Source organism: Martes martes (assembly GCF_963455335.1).
Source record: "Martes martes genome assembly, chromosome: 2".
Taxonomy (NCBI): domain Eukaryota; kingdom Metazoa; phylum Chordata; class Mammalia; order Carnivora; family Mustelidae; genus Martes; species Martes martes.
In genome coordinates this window covers 60,205,482-60,223,707 of record NC_137889.1, presented here as the reverse complement: position 1 = coordinate 60,223,707, position 18,226 = coordinate 60,205,482, and positions in this window count along the sequence as shown.

Below are 18,226 nucleotides of genomic sequence, written 5' to 3'. Positions count from 1 at the left end.
TTAAGGTATTGTTTTAATATTGAAATGAATCTGATTACATGGAAGTCTAGGAAAATCATCTATACAATTCTGACTCTTTGGAATTCTTCAGACTTTATAATTTAGTATATGGTCATTTTTAAATGTTTCATATCTGCTTAAAAAACATGCATATTCTTGAGGTGCCTGGGTGGCTCAGTGATTAAGCATCTGTCTTCAACTCAGATCATGATCCCTGGGATGAGTCAAACATTGGGATCTCTGCTCAGCGGGGAGTCTGCTTCTCCCTCTCCCACTCTCCCTGCTTGTGTTCCCTCTCTCGCTGTGTCTCTGTCAAATAAATAAATAAATAAAATCTTAAAAAACAAAACAAAACAAAAATGCATATTCTTTATTTATAGGCACAGGGGTCCCTATACACTCATTACATCAAATACAATTTTATTATGAAAATTTTACCTCTCCTTACTAATGTTAGGTCTGATGTTTGCTCTACTAGTTTCTGATGTAAGTGACTTAATGTCTTGTACTGCCATTATGGATATAACATTTTCTCCTTATAATTCTGACAGTTATTGTACTACATCTGTTAATATTATAGCCAAGTTCATTCCAATGTATGATTATTTATTAGACAGTATTCATAGTGTTGAGGAGTAGACCAAGAAAGGATCCCTGCCACATCATAATGTAATGTCCCTTCATTTTTTCTATTAAGGTTCTTTACCGGGAATTGTATTCAGTCTGATACTAATATTGCAACACCAGTTTTGTTTTAGGCAGCATATTTTTGGTTTATGACTTTCTAGCCCTTTATTTTCAACTTTTATGGTCATTTTGTAATAGGACTGTTCTGTATAGATACTACAAAACTTCATCTTTTTGTTTTCTAAGTATAATCTGACAGTTCGGTATTTTAATAGGTCAGTTTTATCTGTCCTCATGCATTATGATTACAGATTGTTAGGGTTTATTTGTATGTTTTCAAAAGTGGATTTATTTTAATCATATTTTGCTTTCTTATAATCATCATTTTTCTCTGCTTGTCCTCTTACTTCCCTCCTTTCTACTGTATTGATAAAGTTATTTTGTATTCTTCCCCTCACCTAAGTTTTGTTTGGAAATTGGTATATATTAATTATTTCCTATTCTGCAAGAAGTAACTAACAAATTTTTGTTATTTGTACTTAAATATGTTTTTCAAACAAAAACTAGACTTAACCTTCGGTTTCTCTTTCCTCTCCTAAAACTAATCATTTTAACAGACTCTAATGACCCATTGAAACACACTTCCAATTTTCTCCTTACTGCTAATTATCCATTGATTAAAAACAAAAATTTTACAATTAATAGTTACAATTAAACCAACTGGAGTATTTTCTAATTTTTCCTCATTTTGCTTGTATCTACCTATTCTTTCCCTGATTTCACTTTCCTTCTTCATTCAGTAAATTATTAAGAACTTCCTCTTGTGCTAGACACAGTTTTAGGCAGTTGAAATATGTTGATGAGCAAAGGAGACAAAAAGCTCTTCTTTTATGAATTTTTAAATTCTTGTTAAAACATAATCTTTAATGATTCTTTTATATACATTTTGTATGTCATATAAAACTTTCTTAATCTGTGTATATCTGAAAACATCTTTATTTCCTATTTACTCTTACAAGATAGTTCTGTCAGTGATAAAATTAACGTTGGTGATAAAAGTTAACGTTTACCATTTATTTTCTTTATGGTTTCTTACTCTTGAGTCATAAAAGGGGTCCCTATCCCAGATAATGAGATAGTTCATGTTGGAGCTTGACATAATCTTTGTTCTATTGGGAATATTCCTTCTTAATGAAAATGTTTTTTATTAAAGAAAAACAAGTTAACGTTTACTTTCTCTTTCCTATTTAGATTACTCCTTTTTCTGTTGTATTTATTTTTGCTGATGATAATTTTGCTATCATTCTAATTGACATTCGTTTGTAAGTAATCTTTTATCTCCTCAGTAGCTTTTATTTTTATCTTTTATGTTCTGCAGTTTCATTAAATGTGAATTTGTTTTTATTCTGTTGGGGATTATGTCCTTTCAAGCGAAGATTCATGTAACTTTTTATTTCTTAACAATTCTCATCTATAATTCTTTGTTTAAACTCTTAAAATTAAATAAAACACATATGCAGAAAAATGTACCAGTTTTGAATGTACAGTTTGTTGGATTATCACAACTGCCTAGGTTTTGATATTATCTAATTGATATCTAATTATTTACTTATGTCTATTTTTGAACTTTAGATATGTCCTATGATAAATATTCCATCATCTCTGGCTTCTTGAGTTCAAGATTATATTTGTGAGATTCAATAATCCTGTTCCATACAAATTATATAGATCATTTATTGGCATTGCTTTATAGTATTTCAGGGTTGAATAAGACATTATTCATTTATCTCTTCTTTGTCAAGTGTTTAGCTGTTATAGATAATGTCACTATCCATTGTGTAAAAGGTTCTTGGTGTACATATGCAGAATTTCAATTGGGTGTATTTCCCAGAAATAAACTTCTTGGTTTATAAGGCAAATTGTAAATTCTAAATGCTCTACTTCAGTAAATATTGACACATATTGAGGGAGGAGTCAAGATGGCGGAGAAGTAGCAGGCTGAGACGACATCGGGTAGCAGGAGATCAGCTAGATAGCTTATCTAACCATTGTGAACACCTATAAATCCAACGGGAAATCGAAGAGAAGAAGAGCAACAATCCCAGAAACAGAAAATCGATCACTTTCTGAAAGGTAGGACCTGCGGAGAAGTGAATCCAAAGCGACGGGAAGATAGACCCCGGGGGGAGGGGCCGGCACCCGGCAAGCGGCGGAGCGACGGAGCACAAAACCGGGACTTTTAAAAGTCGGCTCCACTGGGAGACATCGCTCCAGAGGCTAAACTGGGGGGAAACCCAGGCGGGGTCAGCATAACCCCAGGACCCGCGGGGTCACAGAAGGACTGGGGGTGTCTGAGTGCCGCAGAGCTCGCAGGTATTAGAGCGGGGAAGCCGGCTATAGCGACAAAGCCGAGGAGTGAGCTCTAAGCCCGGGGTTACCTTGTGCCGGTCGCAGGCTGGGTGGGCTCGGAGCGCGGCCAGAGGCCACGGAGACAAAAGCGACCCGGCGCTTTTCTCCAGCTCCAACAATTGACTGCTTTCCTCGAGGCGCGACCGCAAGCCAGGGAGGCGGGGCTATTGGGCGCTTTGCTCTGAGAGCGCACTGAGGAGCGGAACCCCAAGCTCTCGGCTCCTCCGGGCCGAGAGATTGGGAGGCCGCCATCTTCATTCCCGTCCTCCGGAACTCTACGGAAAGCGCTCAGGGAACAAAAGCTCCCGAAAGCGAACCCGAGCGGATTACTTAGCCCGGCCCCTGGCAAGGGCGGTGCAATTCCGCCTGCGGCAAAGACACTTGAGAATCACTACAACAGGCCCCTCCCCCAGAAGATCAACAAGAAACCATCCAAAACCAACTTCAGTCACCAAGAACAGCGGAATTCCACAGCAGGAGAAAGCAAATCCTACCTGGACAAAATGACAAGGCGGAAAAACTCACCTCAAAAAAAAGAACAAGAGGCCGTACCGAAGGCTGGAGACCTAATCAATACAGACATAGGTAGCATGACAGATCTAGAGTTCAGAATGACAATTCTCAAGGTTCTAGCCGGGCTCGAAAAAGGCATAGAAGATATTAGAGAAACCCTCTCCGGAGAGATAAAAGCCCTTTCTGGAGAAATAAAAGAACTAAAATCTAACCAGGTTGAAATCAAAAAAGCTATTCATGAGGTGCAATCAAAAATGGAAGCTCTCACTGCCAGGATAAATGAGGCAGAAGAAAGAATTAGTGACATAGAAGACCAAATGACAGAGAATAAAGAAGCTGAGCAAAAGAGAGACAAACAACTACTGGAACACGAGGAGAGGATTCGAGAGATAAGTGACACCATAAGACGACACAACATTAGAATAATTGGGATTCCAGAAGAAGAAGAAAGAGAGAGGGGAGCAGAAGGTATATTGGAGACAATTATTGGAGAGAATTTCCCTAATATGGCAAAGGGAACAAACATCAAAATCCAGGAGATGCTAAGAACGCCCCTCAAAATCAATAAAAATAGGTCCACACCTCGTCACCTGATAGTAAAATTTACAAGTCTTAGCGACAAAGAGAAAATCCTGAAAGCAGCCCGGGAAAAGAAGTCTGTAACATACAAGGGTAAAAACATTAGATTGGCAGCGGACCTATCCACAGAGACCTGGCAGGCCAGAAAGAACTGGCATGATATATTCAGAGCACTAAACGAGAAAAACATGCAGCCAAGAATACTATATCCGGCTAGGCTATCATTGAAAATAGAAGGAGAGATAAAGAGCTTCCAGGACAAACAAAAGCTGAAAGAATTTGCAAACACCAAACCAGCTCTACAGGAAATATTGAAAGGGGTCCTCTAAGCAAAGAGAGACCCTAAAAGTAGTAGATCAGAAAGAAACAGAAACAATATACAGTAACAATCATCTTACAGGCAATACAATGGCACTCAATTCATATCTCTCAATAGTTACCCTGAATGTTAATGGGCTAAATGCCCCAATCAAAAGACACAGGGTATCAGAATGGATAAAAAAACAAAACCCATCCATATGCTGCCTACAAGAAACTCATTTTAGACCCGAAGACACCTCCAGATTTAAAGTGAGGGGGTGGAAAACAATGTACCATGCTAATGGACATCAGAAGAAAGCTGGGGTGGCAATCCTTATATCAGATCAATTAGATTTTAAGCCAAAGACTATAATAAGAGATGAGGAAGGACACTATATCATACTCAAAGGGTCTGTCCAACAAGAAGATCTAACAATCTTAAATATCTATGCCCCTAACATGGGAGCAGCCAACTATATAAACCAATTAATAACAAAATCAAAGAAATACATCGACAGTAATACAATAATAGCAGGGGACTTTAACACTCCCCTCACTGAAATGGACAGATCATCTAAGCAAAAGATCAACAAGGAAATAAAGGCCTTAAATGACACACTGGACCAGATGGACATCACAGATATATTCAGAACATTCCATCCCAAAGCAACAGAATATACATTCTTCTCTAGTGCACATGGAACATTCTCCAGAATAGACCACATCCTGGGTCATAAATCAGGTCTCAATCGGTACCAAAAGATCGAGATCATTCCCTGCATATTTTCAGACCACAATGCTCTGAAGCTCGAACTCAATCACAAGAGGAAATTTGGAAAGAACGCAAATACATGGAGACTAAACAGCATCCTTCTAAAAAATGAATGGGTCAACCAGGAAATTAAAGAAGAATTGAAAAAATTCATGGAAACAAATGATAATGAAAACACAACAGTTCAAAATCTGTGGGACACAACAAAGGCAGTCCTGAGAGGAAAATATATAGCAGTGCAAGCCTTTCTCAAGAAACAAGAAAGGTCTCAAATACACAACCTAACCCTACACCTAAAGGAGCTGGAGAGAGAACAACAAAGAAAGCCTAAACCCAGCAGGAGAAGAGAAATCATAAAGATCAGAGCAGAAATCAATGAAATAGAAACTAAAAAAACAATAGAACAAATCAACAAAACTAGGAGCTGGTTCTTTGAAAGAATTAATAAGATTGATAAGCCCCTGGCCAGACTTATCAAAAAGAAAAGAGAAAGGACGCAAATAAATAAAATCATGAATGAAAGAGGAGAGATCACAACCAACACCAAAGAAATACAAACAATTATAAGAACATACTACGAGCAACTCTATGGCAACAAATTTGACAACCTGGAAGAAATGGATACATTTCTAGAGATGTATAAACTACCACAACTGAACCAGGAAGAAATAGATAACCTGAACAGACCCATAACCAGTAAGGAGATTGAAACAGTCATCAAAAATCTCCAAACAAACAAAAGTCCAGGACCAGACGGCTTCCCAGGGGAATTCTACCAAACATTTAAAGAAGAATTAATTCCTATTCTCCTGAAACTGTTCCAAAAAATAGAAATGGAAGGAAAACTTCCAAACTCATTCTATGAGGCCAGCATCACCTTGATCCCAAAACCAGACAAGGATCCCACCAAAAAAGAGAATTACAGACCAATATCCTTGATGAACACAGATGCGAAAATTCTCACCAAAATACTGGCCAATAGGATCCAACAGTACATTAAAAGGATTATTCACCACGACCAAGTGGGATTTATTCCAGGGCTGCAAGGTTGGTTCAACATCCGCAAATCCATCAATGTGATACAATACATTAATAAAAGAAAGAGTAAGAACCATATGATACTCTCAATAGATGCTGAAAAAGCGTTTGACAAAGTGCAGCATCCCTTCCTGATTAAAACTCTTCAAAGTGTAGGGATAGAAGGCACATACCTCAACATTATCAAAGCCATCTATGAAAAACCCACCGCAAATATCATTCTCAATGGAGAAAAACTGAAAGCTTTTCCGCTAAGGTCAGGAACACGGCAGGGATGTCCGTTATCACCACTGCTGTTCAATATAGTACTAGAAGTCCTAGCCTCAGCAATCAGACAACAAAAAGAAATTAAAGGCATCCAAATCGGCAAAGAAGAAGTCAAACTATCACTCTTTGCAGATGATATGATACTATATGTGGAAAACCCAAAAGGCTCCACTCCAAAACTGCTAGAACTTATACAGGAATTCAGTAAAGTGTCAGGATATAAAGTCAATGCACAGAAATCAGTCGCATTTCTTTACACTAACAACAAGACAGAAGAAAGAGAAATTGAGGAGTCAGTCCCATTTACAATCGTACCCAAAACCATAAGATACCTAGGAATAAATCTAACCAAAGAGGTAAAGAATCTATACTCAGAAAACTATAAAGTACTCATGAAAGAAATTGAGGAAGACACAAAGAAATGGAAAAATATTCCATGCTCATGGATTGGAAGAACAAATATTGTGAAAATGTCTATTTTACCTAAAGCAATCTACACATTTAATGCAATCCCTATCAAAATCCCATCCATTTTTTTTAAAGAAATAGAACAAATAATCCTAAAATTTATATGGAACCAGAAAAGACCTCGAATAGCCAAAGGAATATTGAAAAAGAAAGCCAAAGTCGGTGGTATCACAATTCCAGACTTCAAGCTCTATTACAAAGCTGTCATCATCAAGACAGTATGGTACTGGCACAAAAACAGACATATAGACCAATGGAACAGAATAGAGAGCCCAGAAATAGACCCTCAACTCTATGGTCAACTAATCTTCGACAAAGCAGGAAAGAATATCCAATGGAAAAAAGACAGCCTCTTCAACAAATGGTGCTGGGAAAATTGGACAGCCACATGCAGAAAAATGAAATTGGACTATTTCCTTACACCACACACGAAAATAGACTCAAAGTGGATGAAGGACCTCAATGTGCGAAAGGAATCTATCAAAATCCTTGAGGACAATGCAGGCAGCAACCTCTTTGACCTCCACCGCAGCAACTTCTTCCTAGGAACATCGCCAAAGGCAACAGAAGCAAGGGCAAAAATGAACTATTGGGATTTCATCAAGATCAAAAGCTTTTGCACAGCAAAGGAAACAGTTAACAACACCAAAAGACAACTGACAGAATGGGAGAAGATATTTGCAAACGACATATCAGATAAAGGGCTCGTATCCAAAATCTATAAAGAGCTTATCAAACTCAATACCCAAAGAACAAATAATCCAGTCAAGAAATGGGCAGAGGACATGAACAGACATTTCTGCAAGGAAGACATCCAGATGGCCAACAGACACATGAAAAAATGCTCCACATCACTCGGCATCAGGGAAATACAAATCAAAACCACAATGAGATACCACCTCACACCAGTCAGAATGGCTAAAATTAACAAGTCAAGAAATGACAGATGCTGGCGAGGATGCGGAGAGAGGGGAACCCTCCTACACTGTTGGTGGGAATGCAAGCTGGTGCAACCACTCTGGAAAACAGTGTGGAGGTTCCTCAAAAAACTGAAAATAGAGCTACCCTACGACCCAGCAATTGCACTCCTGGGTATATATCCTAAAGATACAAACGTGGTGCTCCGAAGGGGCACGTGCACCCGAATGTTTATAGCAGCAATGTCCACAATAGCCAAACTGTGGAAAGCGCCTAGATGTCCATCAACAGATGAATGGATAAAGAAGATGTGGTATATATACACAATGGAATACTATGCAGCCATCAAAAGACATGAAATCTTGCCATTTGCGACGACGTGGATGGAACTAGAGGGTATCATGCTTAGCGAAATAAGTCAATCGGAGAAATATAACTATCATATGATCTCTTTGATATGAGGAAGTGGAGATGCAAGGTGGGGGGGTTTGGGGGGAGGTAGGAAAAGAAAAAATGAAAAGATGGGATTGGGAGGGAGACAAACCATAAAAGACTCAATCTCAAGAAACAGACTGAGGGTTGCGGGGGGGAAGGGGGATGGGAGAGGGTGGTGGGGAAATGGACATTGGGGAGGGTATGTGCTATGATGAGTGCTGTGAAATGTGTAAACCAGACGATTCACAGACCTGTACCCCTGGGGATAAAAATACATTATATGTTTATTAAAATAAAAAAAATTAAATTAAAAAAAAAAATATTGACACATATTTTTCCAAATTTGCTGTACCAATTACACTCATCAAAGGTACAAGAGTATCCATTGTCAGCTTTTTTAATTTTAGCTATCTTGGTGTGTGTGTGTGTGTGTAGAAATAGCTTATTGTATTTTAGTTTGCATTTTCTGATTAGTAATGACGTTGAGCCAGTTTTTATATGTTTATTGGTCTTTTAACTATTTTTTTCGTGAAGCCTTCATTCAGGTCTCTTTCTGAAATTTCTATTGAGGTATCTATTTCTTTTCTGATTTAGTTTTATTTTTAAATAAACTTTTTATGAAAGGGTAACCTGTGTAAAACAACAACAATGACAACACCAACAATAGACTTGTATATGTACAGCTAATTAGATTTTCACAAAGTAAACTCCCCCATTAAGAAATACAATCCTACTAGAATCCTGTAGGAACTTTTATGCACACTTCCAATTATTAATATCTTCTTCCTCCCCCAAAATACTGACTATATGACTTCTAAGACCATAGGTTAACTGTTTTCTTTTTCAGTGTAAGAGTAAACATCCCATTTTATTTTTAAATTTTATTTATTTATTTTTTATTATGTTATGTTGGTCACCATACAGTATATCATTAGTTTCTGATGTAACATTTCATGATTCATTGTTTGTGTATAACACCCAGTGCTCCATGCAACATATGCCCTCCTTAATACCCATCACTGGGCTAATGCATTCCCCACCCCAAAATCCTCAGTTTGTTTCCTGGAGTCCGTAGTCTGTCATGGTTTTTCTCCCCTTCCAACTCCCCCTGCCCTTCATTTTCCCCTTCCTTCTCCTAATGTCCTCCATGCTATTCCTTCTGTTCCAAAAATAAGTGAAACCATAAGATAATTGTCTTTCTCTTTCTCTCTTTTTTTAAACCTAAGACTCAATTTTTTAAAATTAACATAGAATGTATTATTTACTTCAGGAGCACAGGTCTATGAATCATCAGTGTTACACACTTCACAGCACTCACCATAGCACGTACCTTCCCCAATGTCCATACCCAACCACCCTATCCCTCCCCCGACCCCCCAACAATGCTCAGTTTGTTTCCTGAAATTAAGAGACTCTTATGGTTTGTCTCCCTCGCTGGTCCCATCTTGTTTCATTTTTATCCTCCCTTCCACCCATGATCCCCTCCCCTGCCTCTCAAATTCCTCATATCAGAGAGATCATATGATAATTGTCTTTCTCTGATTGACATATTTCGCTCAACATAATACCCTCTAGTTCCATCCATGTCATTGCAAATGCCAAGATTTGGGGGTTTTGATGGCTGCATAGTATTCCACTGTATATATATACACCACATCTTCTTTATCCATTCATCTGTTGTTGGACATCTAGGTTCTTTCCATAGTTTGGCTATTGTGGACATTGCTGCTATAAACATTCGGATGCATGTGCCCCTTCAGATCACTACATTTGTATCTTTAGGGTAAATACCCAGTAGTTTGATTGCTGGGTCATAGAGTAGCTCTATTTTCAACTTTTTGAGGAACCTCAACACTGTTTTCCAAAGTGGCTGTACCGTCTTGTATTCCCACCACCAATGGGAGAAGGTTGTTTTTTCTCCACAACCTCTCCAACATTTGTTGTTTCTTGCCTTGTCAGTTTTGGCCATTCTAACTAGTGTAAGGTGGTATCGCGATGTTTTGATTTGAACCTCCCATAATGATGATGAACATTTTTTTCATGTATCTGTTAGCCATTTGTATGTCTTCTTTGGAAAAGTGTCTGTTCGTGTCTTCTGCCCGTTTTTTGCTGTGATTATTTGTTTTTTTTGTGGGGGGGGTATTGAGTTTGAAAAGTTCTTTATAGACCTTGGATATCAGCCCTTTGTCTTTAGTGTCATTTGCAAATGTCTTCTCCCATTCCGTGGGTTGCCTCTTTGTTTTGTTGACTGTTATCTTTGCTGTGCAGAAGCTTTTGATCTTGATGAAGTCCCAAAAGTTCATTTTTGCCTTTGTTTCCTTTGCCTTTGGAGATGTCTCTTGAAAGAAGTTGCTGTGGCCAATGTTGAAGAGGTTACTGACTATGTTCTCTAGGATTTTGATGGATTCCTATCTCACATTCAGGTCTTTCATCCATTAGATTTTATCTTTGTGTATGGTGTAAGAGAGTGGTTGAGTTTCATTCTTCTGTATATAGCTGTCCAATTTCCCCAGCACCATTTATTGAAGAAATTGTCTTTATATGTGTCTGTTTTTGTGCCAGTACCATGCTGTCTTGGTGATCACAGCTTTGTAGTATAACTCGAAGTCAGGCAACATGATGCCCCTAGTTTTGTTTTTCTTTTTCAACATTTCCTTGGTTAGCTGCTTTTTAAATTTTTATTTTATTTTATTTTTGTAAAGTTTTTATTTATTTATTTGACAGAAAGAAAGAGGGAACACAAGCAGGGGGAGTGGGAGAGGGAGAAGCAGGCCTCCTGCTGAGCAGGGAACCCAATGCAGTGCTCGATCCAGGACCCTGACATCTAGAGTAGCACTTTCCAATAAACTTCTGTAATGATAGAAATTTTTTATATTCTGCACTATCCAGTATGGTAGACACTAGCCACATATGGCCACTGAGCACTCGAAATGTGGTTAGTGTGGCTGAGTAACAGAAAATTTTCTTTTATTTAATCTCAAATGATTTAAATTTAAATAGCCACATGTGGCTAGTGGTTACTATGTTAGACATCACACCTCTAGAATAATCCATGTATGAATACGCCATAAACTATCTATCAGATTTACTGTGAATGGATGTAAGAATTAGTTTAATGAATAAAGCTGCATCAACAACCATGTGCAAGGTTCTTAGCACACGTATGTATACATTTTGTTGAATGTACACCTAGGAATGGAATTGCTGAATCCTAGCATACATGTATATTAACCGTTAACAGATAAATGCCAAATGGTTTTCAAAAAAAGATTATACCAATTTATTTTTCTATGTCCATATATTTGTAATATATGGACATAGAAAAATATGTCCGCCACCTTTTCAAACATCTTTTTCATTTTAGCCATTCTAGTAGATGGGTATTTTATCTCACAGCAATTTTAATTTGCATTTAACCAGTGGAAAATGAGGTTGGACATCTTTTAAAAAGTTTGTTAGTTGTTTGGAGTGTCCTACTTTTTGAAGTATTTTATCCATTTTTCTAATAGATTTGTAGGAGTTCTTCATTTATTTTCTTATTGATTTGTAGGAGTTCTTCATATATTCTGAATACTTGTGCTTTGGTAATTAAAAGTATTGCAGCTCTCTTCTCCTAATCACCATGGCTTGTCTTTTCACTCTTTTAATGGTGTTCTTTGATGTACAGAAATGTCTATTTTCATGTAACAGATGTATTCATCTCTTCCTGCATGTTTAATGTGTTTTATACCCTAAGGTCATGAAGATAATACCCTATGTTATCTTTTGAAGCTCTGTTGCTTTACCTTTCAAATTTGTTCTTCAATCCTACTTACAATGGGTTTTGTGTGCTATGTGAGGTAGGGATCAATGTGAATTATTTTTCATGTGATCCAAATTACTTTTTATTATTCAAGGACACAGAATCATTTATTTAAAAGATCATCTTTCTCTCCACTACTGTGCAGTGTCATTTTGCTCTTAAACGAATTGAGTATATGGGGTTGGTTTCTGGCCTTATTCTGTTCTGCTGATCTACTTATCTGTCACTGCACCAACACCAAACTATTTAATTCTGCTGTCTTTCCGATAACTTTAATATCCGATAGTGAAAGTCCTACAATCTTGTTCTTCAATATATTGTTAGCTATATTTAGCTCCTTCACTCCTACATATATATGATAGAATCCTTGTTAATTTCTGGGAAAAAAAATCAAGTGGTGAACTTGGCTTTGCTGAATTTTATTTCTCGTTTTTCAGAGTCGCAAAAGATTTGTCGTTTTCTATCTCTATAATCCAAGCCCAGCAAACCTGTTTCAAGCTTACCCACTGCTTTGACTTTACCTGTTGTTTAGATCCATAGAGATATTTATCTTATTCTAGAGTATGTCTTCATATTTTTAGACTTTTAAAATGGTTAAATGCTTTGTATACGTTATAATTTATAAGAGTGGGAGAGAGCAAAGTAAGATAAAAGCTGAAATACAGTGCCAGTCTGACAAGAAATTCCCCAAATACTTTCCCAAACCTGTTTCTCACTATTGTTCCTTTTAAGCCAGCTCTTTTGAATTATTTGCCATTCACAAAGCTTTGTTCTCACTATTCATTCAGCCTGATTTTCTTCCATGTCTTCGTGTGCAAATCATACCTATTTTTTCAAAACTCATTCAAATGTTACACCTTCCAGGATATTTTCCCAAATATATTCACCCAAAATGAATCTCTCTCTTAAATTTCCAAAAGTTTATCTATATTATTTGTTGATATTTTACTTAACTTCATAGTTATTTGTGTTTATTTTCTCTTTTGTAATAAGGCTTAAATCCTGTGAGACAGGAACTATACATTATACATAACTTTGCATTATGTATGATTTCTAGCATAGTTCTTGGCCCATGTGAGGCAGCCTAGGTTTAGGTTACTGTCCTGATGACCAAGCTAGTCAGCACTCCTACTTTCAACACTGTCCTGGTTTATATGTGATCTTATTTGGCCATCCTACCCATATTTGAAGTTCAAAATAATAATAATAACAACAACAACAACAACCAAGCAATTGAATTGATGGTTGATGAGGGGAGATACTTCCAAATGATTGCAAAGATAGTTTGTGACTTTCACGGAGGGTAGGCAGGAGCAGGGGATCTATGGAGTGTTTAATAAGAGTGTTAAGTGTGGCTTGACTATGTTGAGTTTGAGGTAGTGGAATCCAGAATTTTACAGAGAATGTTGGATATAGAGCATTGATTAAAGCACAGGGAGTTACAAGTAGGGGAATTAAAGCAGCACTGGGATCACTGGGAAACTGAAGCCAGGTTCCAGATTTCTTACATAAGGATTTAGCAGGAAACAAAGTAAAGCTCCTCTTCTAATGGAGCCTAAAATATAATGGGAATAGTTGCATAAGACAACTGCTTATAAGTATGATTTGTTGCCTGAAGGATGAAACTGAGGAGAGAGTGGGGGTCAATCAAAAAATATTTGGGGGGCTGGGACGCCTGGGTGGCTCAGTTGGTTGAGCGGCTGCCTTCGGCTCGGGTCATGATTCCAGGGTCCTGGGATCGAGTCCCACATCGGGCTCCTTGCTCTGCAGGTAACCTGCTTCTCCCTCTGCTTCAGCCTGCCTCTCTGTCTGCCTGTGCTCACTCTGTCTGACAAATAAATAAATAAAATCTTTAAAAAAAATATTTGGGGGGCTCCTGGGTGGCTCAGTGGGTTAAAGCTTCTGCCTTTGGCTCAGGTCTTGATCACAGGGTCCTGGGATCGAGCCCCACATCAGGCTCTCTGCTCAGCAGGTAGCCTGCTTCCTCCTCTCCTCTCTCTGCCTGCCTCTCTGCCTACTTGCGATCTCTCTCTGTCAAATAAATAAATAAAATATTTTTAAAAAATTTGGAAATACTCATGTTTTGAGAGCAGGATAAAGAAGAGGATCCAGAGAATAAAGGACTGGAGGGTTAAATGTCAAAAATGTCAGGCTATGAAGAAAAAAAAGTGTGATCTGATGTCAAATGTTAAGGATTATTATTTTTTCTTAGAGATTTTATTTATTGGATAAGGAGAGAGATAGAGAGAGGAGAGCACAAGCAGCAGGTGGAGGGAGAGGGAGAAGCAGGCTCCCCTCTGAGCCGGGAGCCCAGTGTGGGTGGGGCTCCATCCCAGGACCCTAAGATCATGACCCCAGACAAAGGCAGATGCTTAACCGACAGAACCACCCAGATGCCCCTAATGCTGAGGATTAAAAAGGGGAAAAGACTAAGAAATTAGAAATAATTTGTTGTACACATTTTGTAAAACCACACACTACTTGTTTATCACTATTTACCATAATTTGTTGATGCCCTTAGATAAATTTTGGGAGGAGAAATACCTTAAAAGGCTCATGGAAAGAATATGATTTCTCTTTTTGTCTTGTTTGTTGCCACAGTTTGGTGACATTTAATTGCTGTTCAATTCCTAAATGTATTTGACATGGTAGCATTGGGCTCCCAACCAGCCAACACAATTTAATTGAATGTGCCTTTTCTCCTTACCAAAGTATGTTATATTAACTTCCAGCAAAATCTCAATATCCCTTTTTTCTAAAGAAACGAGTCTTTACTCATTTTAATTTCAGAAGGACAGAAACTTTGGTATTTGAAAATGGATTTCCACAAATATTTTTTAAGAAATATATTTTTTTCTTTTGTGGTTTTCTTCTTCAAATGCAGAGGCTTAAGAAACCACAAGGGTTTTCTTTTCCCCCCATACAAGTAATTTCCTACATAAGCAAAATAATAGCTTCTAAGAAAAGTTCGAAGCTTTCTAATAATTTATGGTTTGAGCCAAATATTTCTTTGGGATTTTCCCACATTCTATTATTACCACTGTATGTATACAAACTAAAACATAATGTCATCAGAGTAATTCTTTTTCCTATGACTTCAATAACATTAAGAGTGGTAATAGCTAACACTTAGTATTTATAATTTACAAAGAACTTTCACATGTGTTATCTCACTGGAGTCTTTGAACAACCTATAAGATACTCATTCATTACCCATATTTTTATTTATTTTTTAAAAGACTTTATTTATTTATTTGTCAGAGAGAGAGAGAGCATGAGAGCACTAGCAGGGGGTGTGGCAGACAGAGGGAGAAGCAGGCTCCCCACTGAGCAAGGAGCCCTGATACAGGATTCAATTCTAGGACCCTGGGATCATGACCTGAGCCCAAAGCAGATGCTTTAACTGACTGAACCAACCAGGCACCCTTTTACCCATATGTTTAGATGAGGCAATTGGAGCTTGAAGAAGTGCAACCAGCTGACCTGATCACACAGTGACTTAGAGGTAGGAACCTAGGTTTCTAAATTTAAATCCTTCATTCTTTTCAATAAGGAAAGGTCCAAGATAAAATGAACTTACTGTTGATTCGGAGGTATCATCAAAAAGAAAGAATAGTGCGCATGTCTCTACATCAATCTGACCTTTTGCAGGGATTGGTAAACTATACTCCGTGGGTCAGATCTGTCATCCTTTGTCTAATTTTTTGTCCATGTCCTCCAGCTAAGAATGCTGCTTGTGTTCTTGAAGTTTATAACAATAAAAAAAAAACACAATGAAGAATATAAAACTGGTATGTACGTGATCTGCAAAACCTAAAATACCTATGATTTTGTCCTTTAGAGACAAATTTTGCTGATCTCTGTTTTATGGCATTGCTGATACTAGGCACACCTGTAGGCACCTGCTTTGCTGGCAAAATGCTCCCACAAGCTGATGAATTTGCAGGAGGGTCATCTTAGCAATTTCAAGGTACCTCTAGCCCATAACTTCCAGAAAGTCCCTAGGAACTGACCCATATAGTTTCTGAGGCTAGCAAACCGAACTCCAGTGGAAAAGGTTAATTCATTTAGGCCTACATCCACCAGGCTTCTGCCTCTACCAAGTGCCTTGTGCTGTATGTAGGGGAGCAATTTTGGAAACATTCTGCACTTTAAACTTCCCCAGTAATGTTCTGGAATGTCGGGCTTAGAACCTGTATCAGTATGGTTGCTTATGGAGTACTTTTCAATAATGAGTACCAAAACAGTCTGGCTTTCCCATTCTCATATTCTCATTCAGAGCAGTTGTGTGAGGGAATGCACAGGGGAACAAGGACTTGAGTAGGTTTCCTTCTATTTAAAATATTTACTTATCCATCATTTAAAAGATTTATATGGGACTCATAATCGAAAGATGTAGTTGTTAAGGATGGCTTTTCCATCATGTACTCATACTGAATATTTACTATGTGAAAGACACTGTATCAAAAGCTAGGAATGCAGAGATCAACAGCACACTACACTTGCCCTCCAGAATTCACGGACTGGTGAAGGAAGTAGTCATGTAAATAATTGCACTAACACATTACAATAGGTATTAAAGAGAAATTTAATGGAAATACATAAATATGTTTTTGGCATAGAGTATGCTTGGATCTTGGCAACATCTATAGACTTTTATTGCTAAAATGCATTTTAGAGATAGCCCTTTCTCAATGGCTGGCCAGTGCAGGTCCAGAAAATTCTATCACTATTTACTAGGAACATAGTCTATAACAGGCAGGACTTTTCACTCCCACCTAAGAAATTTCTACAGGAAGATGGCAAGGAGCACCAACACCAAAAACCACTTAAGCCTGCAATTAAGTGTTGAGGCAGGAATCCCACCATTGCTTAAGGGCAGCTCAGGCACTGGCCACAATCAAATGTGTTCTGTGTCAGCCTGAGAAAGTTCTAAGAAGCCCAGTGATAATCCATGTGTAGCAACCAAAGCAACGTTTGAGAGATGGGAGGGTCTGGCAGGGGGAAGTGGCTGGGGCACCGGCACACGGATGCATCTGTTACGTGACAGCTCCTTGGGGTGGCTCTGTCCTTAGTGTTCTGAATCACATGCAAATGTAACCTTTATCTGCTGCTATCACAGACGGGCTCTGCTTTTTCACTTGCCAGATTTGCCTACTCACTTTCAGATGTCACTGCTTCTATTTTACACTGGAGTAAAATAGTCATTGACACCAGAAACAAATCTACTCACTGCAATTTATTTCCCACTATACTCAGAGGTTCCAAAGGGAACATCTGCTTCCATCTGAACTGGCCTCAAGCCCCTGGATGTTGCCGATGGGTGCTCACTCGCTCACACTCTGGAGTTTCTTTGGCTACCAGGGCACTCTGCGTTGTCCCAGGGTTCTCGATGAATTGTGAGAAACTGGCAGGAGGAGCCGTGGTATCAAAACCAGAGAAGCAGAAAGTGTTGATGCCAGGCCAAGTTCAAATGGAAAGAGTCATTCTGCTCTTGGGCCAATGAAAACATAAGCTTATGTGAAGCATTCAGAGGAAGACTCTTCCTTGGCCATATCACCCAACAAGTGTTTCCTGGGGGTATATCCTGGATGCAACATGTGCTGAGAATCTCCTTCTCTGCAAGAGACACCAAACTAAAGAAGCTGGAAAAGCAAGTAGACTCTCTTTCAAAGGCAAAAGCAAAATGAACCCAAGATATTTTGGAATTTTGATATTGTAGGAAGAAGAACAAATAGGATCCCTGTTTGTCAGCAAACTATGCTGCAAAAATGGCTTGTGCTATGGGGAGATGCAGTGCTCGTTGCCAACAGACAGCCATGATCTCAGGTGTGGGGCACCTGGAACAGAATGTTCTTTGAAGAGGGAGAAGTTCAGTGGTGCTGGGTGAAAAATTTCCTTTGTTTTCAGATTATATCTGACTCAACTCAGTTTGTTCCAACTGATTTTTTTGGCAGGCTGTGAATGTAAGGCAAGGCATGTCTATTACATACTTTCAGAAGGAGTATGGGAAAGGGAAGAGCTGGCCCCCAAAGCCACTGAGGAAAGTGGTCTGTCTTCTGAGGACTTTCTTCAGGCTCATCTTTGTCAGAACCATG